This window comes from Diabrotica virgifera, chromosome 1 (genome assembly GCF_917563875.1).
Source record: "Diabrotica virgifera virgifera chromosome 1, PGI_DIABVI_V3a".
NCBI lineage: Eukaryota > Metazoa > Arthropoda > Insecta > Coleoptera > Chrysomelidae > Diabrotica > Diabrotica virgifera.
The window spans coordinates 185974754-185983479 of NC_065443.1; the positions used below are offsets into that span (position 1 = coordinate 185974754).

The window sequence follows — 8726 nt, forward strand, 5'->3', positions numbered from 1 at the left end:
TTAACACCGACAACTAAACTATAACGAAAACGTGAAGAAAAACCCTTAAAATTGATATTTATTTTCTTCAGGGAGTTTTCAAACATCTGTTTTTGAATTTGACGTTTATTTGACACTCGAACTACTGTCGTTTGATACAAACGACAAAATATAATATCAAAAATGGTAAATAAAAATATTACATTAACGTCAAATATGTCATTTATGTCTATCATATGTTTAACGTCAAATTGTGTTCGCCAAAAATTGCAGGCTGTAACGGTCACGTTACAAAATTAGCTCTTTAATTATTATTATAATTATTTTTCCTCGGTCTCCATTTAAATTCTCTAATTTCTCGTATAGGACTACTGGGGTGACGTCATACCTCGGTGATGGAACGTACTCCACCTATCGAGAATGATTTCGTTTTCTGAGAGAGTTTGACGTTTACCTTGGCGGAGAAGCGCCTCTCGTTCTTTACTTGACTGTTGGCTGTTGTGTCGAATAGAGGTACCATATAGAATGGCGGATGATTTCATCCAACTTATTTTATAACATCAAGCAATTTAAAGTAAAGTAAAAAGTTACCACCAAGGATTGTCTGGAGTGAGGAGACATGTGGGTGACAACTCCTGTTGGAGTCTAAATAGGAATCATTCGGTGAGATCTACTTTTTCATAATAATTTTTTTATGTATAGCCTTGTTTTTTGTTATGGAACATTAGATATACTTGGTTCATTTTTAAACTTTCTTAGTCAATCTATTAAGGGAAGGATGTAGATTATTTCGATCTTTATATTATCTTTATATCGATCTTTTATATTAATGTGGTTTTTGGTTTTACATAACCAAACATTTTTGAAGTCCTCAAATTAATATTGAAAATAATTACCATTTCTCTGTAGGTTTTAAATTATTCAACATCCAATATTTTATAAATTCAATATATTTTTACAGATATTTCCTCAAATAAATCATTTCAATGTCATTTGTCCATGTATTCACACTCAAAACAGTTCAAGGTTACCTGAGATTGGTTTTTGTTCCAGTTTTAATGGTCGGTTTTTCTATACTATTGCTTCTAAAAAGTTCCTCAATTATTTCTTCTTCCCTTTACTTTTTGCTCATGTTTAAAATGAGAAATAAAACTGGGAATGTTTTTTAGCCATTTGGGAGAAACCCTACCATGAAGTCATAGACCTTATTTGACCACCTAGAGAAACCACTACAGCCACAGTCAAGTCATCATGGGAGTATGTCTAATTGGGAGCAAGCTATGGGAGCGTTCCAGCTCAGTTTTCGTCTTGGCACCTGGGCCTACAGGAGTCATGGGTCGCACCATCCTGGTGCATCATTTTCTAGGATGCAACCGCAACCTTTTTAGGAATCATTGGGATTCGTTTGGAAACAATTAGTGTGTTTTAGTAACTATTGGTTTTTTTTTACATTTCAGACTCTCGGTTTAATGCGCTATGTTAATTAATTTTTTTTCCAGATTTAGTTTACCTCTGGTTTTTTTTTTTAATATATTTGTATATTAGATTATTTGGTTCCCAAACTTTGTATCTACGGTAACTTCTTGTGCACAGGAATAAGCCTAGAGAAAATTAGGTTTTTAATACTTTATTATTGCTTTGATATTGGTTTATGTAATTCGGGTAAATTTATTTTTTTTAATATTACTAGCTTGTTTCCCAAATATTTTACTGTTATTCGCTTTATTCCATTTGTTCGGTTAATTTAGGTCATCGTCGGTATTTATCTCAACTTCATTTCTACTTTAGTCAATTGTATATTTAACTTTATCTATTCATTATTGTATTTTCCCTTAGTGAGGCTTGGGCCTATTTATTTGTAGTATTTTCATCTTTGTCAGTTTCATTTAGTTGTACGTAGCAGGCGTACTATAACCATTTGGTAGAAGACTTATGTAATTTTGTACCCTATATGTTAGTGAGAGGTACTTATACCTGTAATTTTGTAACAGATAACATTATTGTTGTTATCTTAGAGATAACTTTTTGTATAACTTATGTCATTTTAGAGTCACATGATATACACTTTGTGTAACTCAGAGATTGTCAAAAATCTAGTAGTTATTTTTAATAAATATGTATTTATTTTGTATATCAATTATTTTATTATTCCTTTATGTTCATTATTACAGGTTTAATATATTTAATATTTGAAAGCAGTGTAAGATACCTGGGAAAATGATCGAAGATCATTTTCATGGCGCCCATGATTAGTTAGTTTTATTTATTTTGTTCGTTTTTAGTCATTATTCATCTCCATTCATTTTCAGTACATTATTCTTATTTTATTATTTCATCTTTTAGTCATCATTACTATCTATATAGAGCTACTGTTCTTCGACAGGCATGCAAACGAGCCGTATCCATCCTTGAGTGTCAAGTTGCTCTCTTGCATCTATAGCTAGCCAACTCTATTCAGTTTGCCTCTGTCTCTTCCCACTTTACTTCTATCCCTTCTAATCCCCCTTTCTTCAGTACAACTGCAAAGTAGTATTTTTTTTATTTTTTATTACTTCGGCTTCAACGCTGAAGCCCCTTCAGTTATATTTTCAGAATAGCTACCATAATTCTTTTTTTTCCTTACTTCTGTTGGAGTACCTATATCTTTCTTTTTACTTTCACTCCAACAGAAGTTTTCTTATTTTTGTTACACAAGTAGTATTTAATTTTTTCATTACTTCTGTTGGAGTATATCACTCCAACAGAAGTTCATTTTTGTTACACTGGCGCCCAACGTGGGGCGTTTTGTTTTCTTACTTCGGCTTCTCAACGTAGAAGTCACTTCACCCTTTTCTTTACACTCACCCACTACATCTTCTTTTCAGCCACAACTAGAAAGTACATTAGTCTTTTCCTTTTTTTCCTTACTTCTGTTGGAGTATATCTTTCTTTTTACTTTCACTCCAACAGAAGTTTTCTTATTTTTGTTACACTGGCGCCCAACGTGGGGCCAACCGTTTTATGGTTCTAAGACAGTAGTTCTTTTAGTTCAATTTTCTTTTATTGTAATTTTCTGTTTTATTAACTTTTGATATCTTTGTATACATGTTACTTCTGATTTATTTTTGGTCTTTAAAACTTTACGAATACTAAACAGGTAGACTTATGCTGCTTTTGGTTTTGATTAGTTGATTTCGATACCTCATTTTTAGTTTTAGTGGTACAGCTCATATTTTAGTTTGAATTTTGTATTTTTATTGGAAACTTATTTGTGTATTTAGAATGAGTATACATGACTGACATTATGTTCTATTATTATGGATTTTTAGTCCTTCTACCAATGGTAGTATGTTTGCACGTACAATTAATTATTGACTATATGCATATATTTTTTTTCTAGTATGGTTATATTTTACACCTAACTAGAAATTATTTTCAGGATTTAGGTACTTTATTTACTTTATTGATTTGATTATTTATATATTTTGCTGGCATTTTGATTTGTTGGTGTGTCGCTAATATTTTCTCCATATGTATCTTTGTCTTACAAACTTTAGATTATATTTTATATTTGTTATTTTTGATATTTGGGTTGTTTGGTAAGACAGGCACACACCACAAAGCACAATCAGTCCACAACATTAGCTTCTACACATGATACGTTGAATTCGCATTCTTCGGATGATTACAGATGGTCATCCAAATTATTTTTCTTTAATTGGTAGTGTTAAACATAACAATTATAATTATTTTATAGTAAAGTAGTTCCATTATCCATCTCAGTTTCTAGTTTTATTATTGTTGATAATAATATTATATCAATGTGGGTACCATAATATAATGCTCATAGAAATCAGATACTTTAGGTTGAGATTTAAATATAAATTCTTTATTAGTTAGGAAACATTGATACTATTTTCCTACTAAGTTATAGAACAGTCTTCAGAAGAAGATTACCTTAACAGTGTTGTTCAAGCTAATCTCTTCTTCTGTTTGTCTTTAGCTTAGCTCAATCTTTAGTATGGTTAGAAATTTTAGTCTGATATTTTTTTTCGTCATCTGATAATGCAGGTACCTACATACATTGCTTGATTTCATCTTTGGCTTTGTTGTTGATGACTTTTATTTATTACTTATTAATTTAATTATTATGTAGTACTTTATGTATGAGTTTATTTTTTTTGGTATTAGGTATGGTGCATTTTAATTATTATTATGAGTCAATATTATTAATTGCTAATCCTGTCAGTAGGATTATCCAATTAATAAAAACTTCACCTGTATTTTTGTCTAGTTTTTGCACACCTAACCCCTAAGTTAGAAGGGTTGTTGAGTATTATATATTTATATATTTGGATAGGTGAACTCATACAAGTACCTTCTCTTGGTTAATATGGATATTATTATGGAACTATATGTTATGCACTACATATGTCAGATTACCTATGTGTTATATATTTTTGAATATTTGATTAGGTACCTACTATTTTTTTTATATTATTTTTATATCTAGTTATGAATTTGCCATATTGGAAAGATGTGGTTTTTAATTTGTTATTGGGTTACTCTATTAACATTTGTCTCCAATATCTTAAACACTTTATAATAATTTATATCCTTCTATCCTACACACTATGATTCTGGAATTAGGTTGGAATGTTGATGTGAGTATGTATGGTTTCTTAAGTCTTTTATTGATTTCTTCTTGTGGACTAGCCTGTCCTTACTCTGTTAATGCTAGTGAGTGAGTACGTGGGTTCGAAATTCAGCAATTGGCCATTGCTATCCGGTTTCGTAATCTATGTCCTCATGGCAGAGTATGCAGATGTCTATTCATCATCAGTTCCTAACCATTCTCCTGTAATTAGTCCACTTATTCCAGTTTTTGTTACAAATTGATAGGGAGGTTTATTTAATTTGTATTATGTCTCGTACTTCATAGTATGTATGTGGAACTTTGACTGATGAGGGATAAATATCCTAGTGTGCACGTATTCATCGATCAAAGCTTTGACTATACCTATACATAGTAGGTTCATTAATTCAGTATTTGGAGTGTTTAGACAAATGAGTTATTCATTTGAGTATATTCCCACTTCTTTCCTTAGGCATTAGTTTTGTTATTTAGATTTTGGAACATTTCCTGAATAATTCCACGTATGTGAGAGCGCATGAATCTGCAGTTTTAATTAAAATTGGTTGCCCGTTCTCGTCAATTTTTTTTCCTATCACTTATCACATATTTTTTTTCCTATCACTTATCATAGTGTCATAAAACTTATGAGTTCATCATTTATTCTTTTTCTTTCTTACTTATTCTTACGTTATTAGTACTTTATCTGAGTCTGGTTATTCTCATACATCTGTTGTAGCAACATGCTATAATTCGCGAATACCAGCACGAATTAAGTTTATGTAGTTTCTATAATATTTTAGTCAGTACACTGTAGGTATACCTACAGTGATATACCTTTGATTTAGTCAGTATACAGTATACAGTCAGTATACCTTTGATTTAGTTTGGTTACATCTCTGTTACTTAGTCTGTTAGTAATTTATTCTGACTTATTTTGATTACTTAGTTTGGATAGGTCCATATTACCGGATGAGGGTGTATGTAGACCTAATTTAGTTATTTTGTTCAGTATTAGTTACCATTGGATCCAATAATTTAGTTTATTTAGTATTAGTAAGAATTGGTCCATAAATTTGCCTGATCGTTCTCCTTTGGATATACTCCTATATAAATCTGGTGTCCATTGATAGTCCGATTCTGGATAAGTGTCCGATTCTTCATTTATTTGGTGTATTTAGTTGGATAGGTTCGTATCACCGGATGTGAGTGTACGTAGACCTGATCTGTTTATGTGGTTTAGTATTGGTGTGAATTGGTCCATAAATTTGCCTGGTCGTTCTTCTTTGGATATGCCTTTTATGAATCTGGTGTCCACTGATAGTCCGACTTTGGATTAAGTGTCCGATTCCACATTTATTTTGATTATTGAGTTTTGGATTCCTTTGGTATGTTTATTATTGGTATTATTTGGCATTAGTGAGAATTGTTCCATAAATCTTCCTGATTGTTCTTCTCTGGATATACTATTATGAATCTGGTGTCCATTGTTAGTTCAGTTTTGGATAAAGTGTTCAATTCTTTACTTATTTTAGTTACTGTTTTTTTTATTCACTTTGATATATTTTCTTGTGATATGGTTCGAATTGGCTCACACCTTTTCCTGGTTGTTCCGTCCTTGGATATATCCTTTATAAATCTGATGTCCATGGATAGTTCAATTTTGGTTTTAGTGCCCAATTCGACACTTAGCATTATTATGAACTTTAGTGCAATATTTAGTTCTGTTTTGACTTTTAAGCAATATTATGTCAATATTTGGTAGCAGAGAGTAACAGTAACATTTTAGTATGAATTTGAGTCATATATTTATTTTTCCTTGATCATTAGTTTATATTTAGAAGTAATCTTGCGAATCAACGTGGATTGTTAGACTATTGTAAATTTAGTTGTTAATATTTTGAAGTTTAGAAAAAAAAAATTTTATGGATAAAATTTTGTTTCCCGAGTAGAAGGGGATTGTAACGGTCACGTTACAAAATTAGCTCTTTAATTATTATTATAATTATTTTTCCTCGGTCTCCATTTAAATTCTCTAATTTCTCGTATAGGACTACTGGGGTGACGTCATACCTCGGTGATGGAACGTACTCCACCTATCGAGAATGATTTCGTTTTCTGAGAGAGTTTGACGTTTACCTTGGCGGAGAAGCGCCTCTCGTTCTTTACTTGACTGTTGGCTGTTGTGTCGAATAGAGGTACCATATAGAATGGCGGATGATTTCATCCAACTTATTTTATAACATCAAGCAATTTAAAGTAAAGTAAAAAGTTACCACCAAGGATTGTCTGGAGTGAGGAGACATGTGGGTGACAACTCCTGTTGGAGTCTAAATAGGAATCATTCGGTGAGATCTACTTTTTCATAATAATTTTTTTATGTATAGCCTTGTTTTTTGTTATGGAACATTAGATATACTTGGTTCATTTTTAAACTTTCTTAGTCAATCTATTAAGGGAAGGATGTAGATTATTTCGATCTTTATATTATCTTTATATCGATCTTTTATATTAATGTGGTTTTTGGTTTTACATAACCAAACATTTTTGAAGTCCTCAAATTAATATTGAAAATAATTACCATTTCTCTGTAGGTTTTAAATTATTCAACATCCAATATTTTATAAATTCAATATATTTTTACAGATATTTCCTCAAATAAATCATTTCAATGTCATTTGTCCATGTATTCACACTCAAAACAGTTCAAGGTTACCTGAGATTGGTTTTTGTTCCAGTTTTAATGGTCGGTTTTTCTATACTATTGCTTCTAAAAAGTTCCTCAATTATTTCTTCTTCCCTTTACTTTTTGCTCATGTTTAAAATGAGAAATAAAACTGGGAATGTTTTTTAGCCATTTGGGAGAAACCCTACCATGAAGTCATAGACCTTATTTGACCACCTAGAGAAACCACTACAGCCACAGTCAAGTCATCATGGGAGTATGTCTAATTGGGAGCAAGCTATGGGAGCGTTCCAGCTCAGTTTTCGTCTTGGCACCTGGGCCTACAGGAGTCATGGGTCGCACCATCCTGGTGCATCATTTTCTAGGATGCAACCGCAACCTTTTTAGGAATCATTGGGATTCGTTTGGAAACAATTAGTGTGTTTTAGTAACTATTGGTTTTTTTTTACATTTCAGACTCTCGGTTTAATGCGCTATGTTAATTAATTTTTTTTCCAGATTTAGTTTACCTCTGGTTTTTTTTTTAATATATTTGTATATTAGATTATTTGGTTCCCAAACTTTGTATCTACGGTAACTTCTTGTGCACAGGAATAAGCCTAGAGAAAATTAGGTTTTTAATACTTTATTATTGCTTTGATATTGGTTTATGTAATTCGGGTAAATTTATTTTTTTTAATATTACTAGCTTGTTTCCCAAATATTTTACTGTTATTCGCTTTATTCCATTTGTTCGGTTAATTTAGGTCATCGTCGGTATTTATCTCAACTTCATTTCTACTTTAGTCAATTGTATATTTAACTTTATCTATTCATTATTGTATTTTCCCTTAGTGAGGCTTGGGCCTATTTATTTGTAGTATTTTCATCTTTGTCAGTTTCATTTAGTTGTACGTAGCAGGCGTACTATAACCATTTGGTAGAAGACTTATGTAATTTTGTACCCTATATGTTAGTGAGAGGTACTTATACCTGTAATTTTGTAACAGATAACATTATTGTTGTTATCTTAGAGATAACTTTTTGTATAACTTATGTCATTTTAGAGTCACATGATATACACTTTGTGTAACTCAGAGATTGTCAAAAATCTAGTAGTTATTTTTAATAAATATGTATTTATTTTGTATATCAATTATTTTATTATTCCTTTATGTTCATTATTACAGGTTTAATATAATATTTAATATTTGAAAGCAGTGTAAGATACCTGGGAAAATGATCGAAGATCATTTTCATGGCGCCCATGGTTAGTTAGTTTTATTTATTTTGTTCGTTTTTAGTCATTATTCATCTCCATTCATTTTCAGTACATTATTCTTATTTTATTATTTCATCTTTTAGTCATCATTACTATCTATATAGAGCTACTGTTCTTCGACAGGCATGCAAACGAGCCGTATCCATCCTTGAGTGTCAAGTTGCTCTCTTGCATCTATAGCTAGCCAA

General features: G+C 31.2%; 1 long non-coding RNA gene across 2 annotated transcripts; it reads left to right on the forward strand.

Annotated features, from left to right (window-relative positions):
- Nucleotides 1–261: 261 nt before the first annotated feature.
- Nucleotides 262–8406, forward strand: LOC126878979 (uncharacterized). Of its 2 annotated transcripts, none has more exons than XR_007695920.1 (2): nucleotides 262–642; nucleotides 7446–8406. It is a non-coding gene; the product is annotated as an uncharacterized LOC126878979 (long non-coding RNA). The 2 variants fall into 2 exon arrangements; XR_007695919.1 differs by lacking the exon at nucleotides 262–642 and adding an exon at nucleotides 6543–6939.
- The last annotated feature ends 320 nt before the right edge of the window (nucleotides 8407–8726 follow it).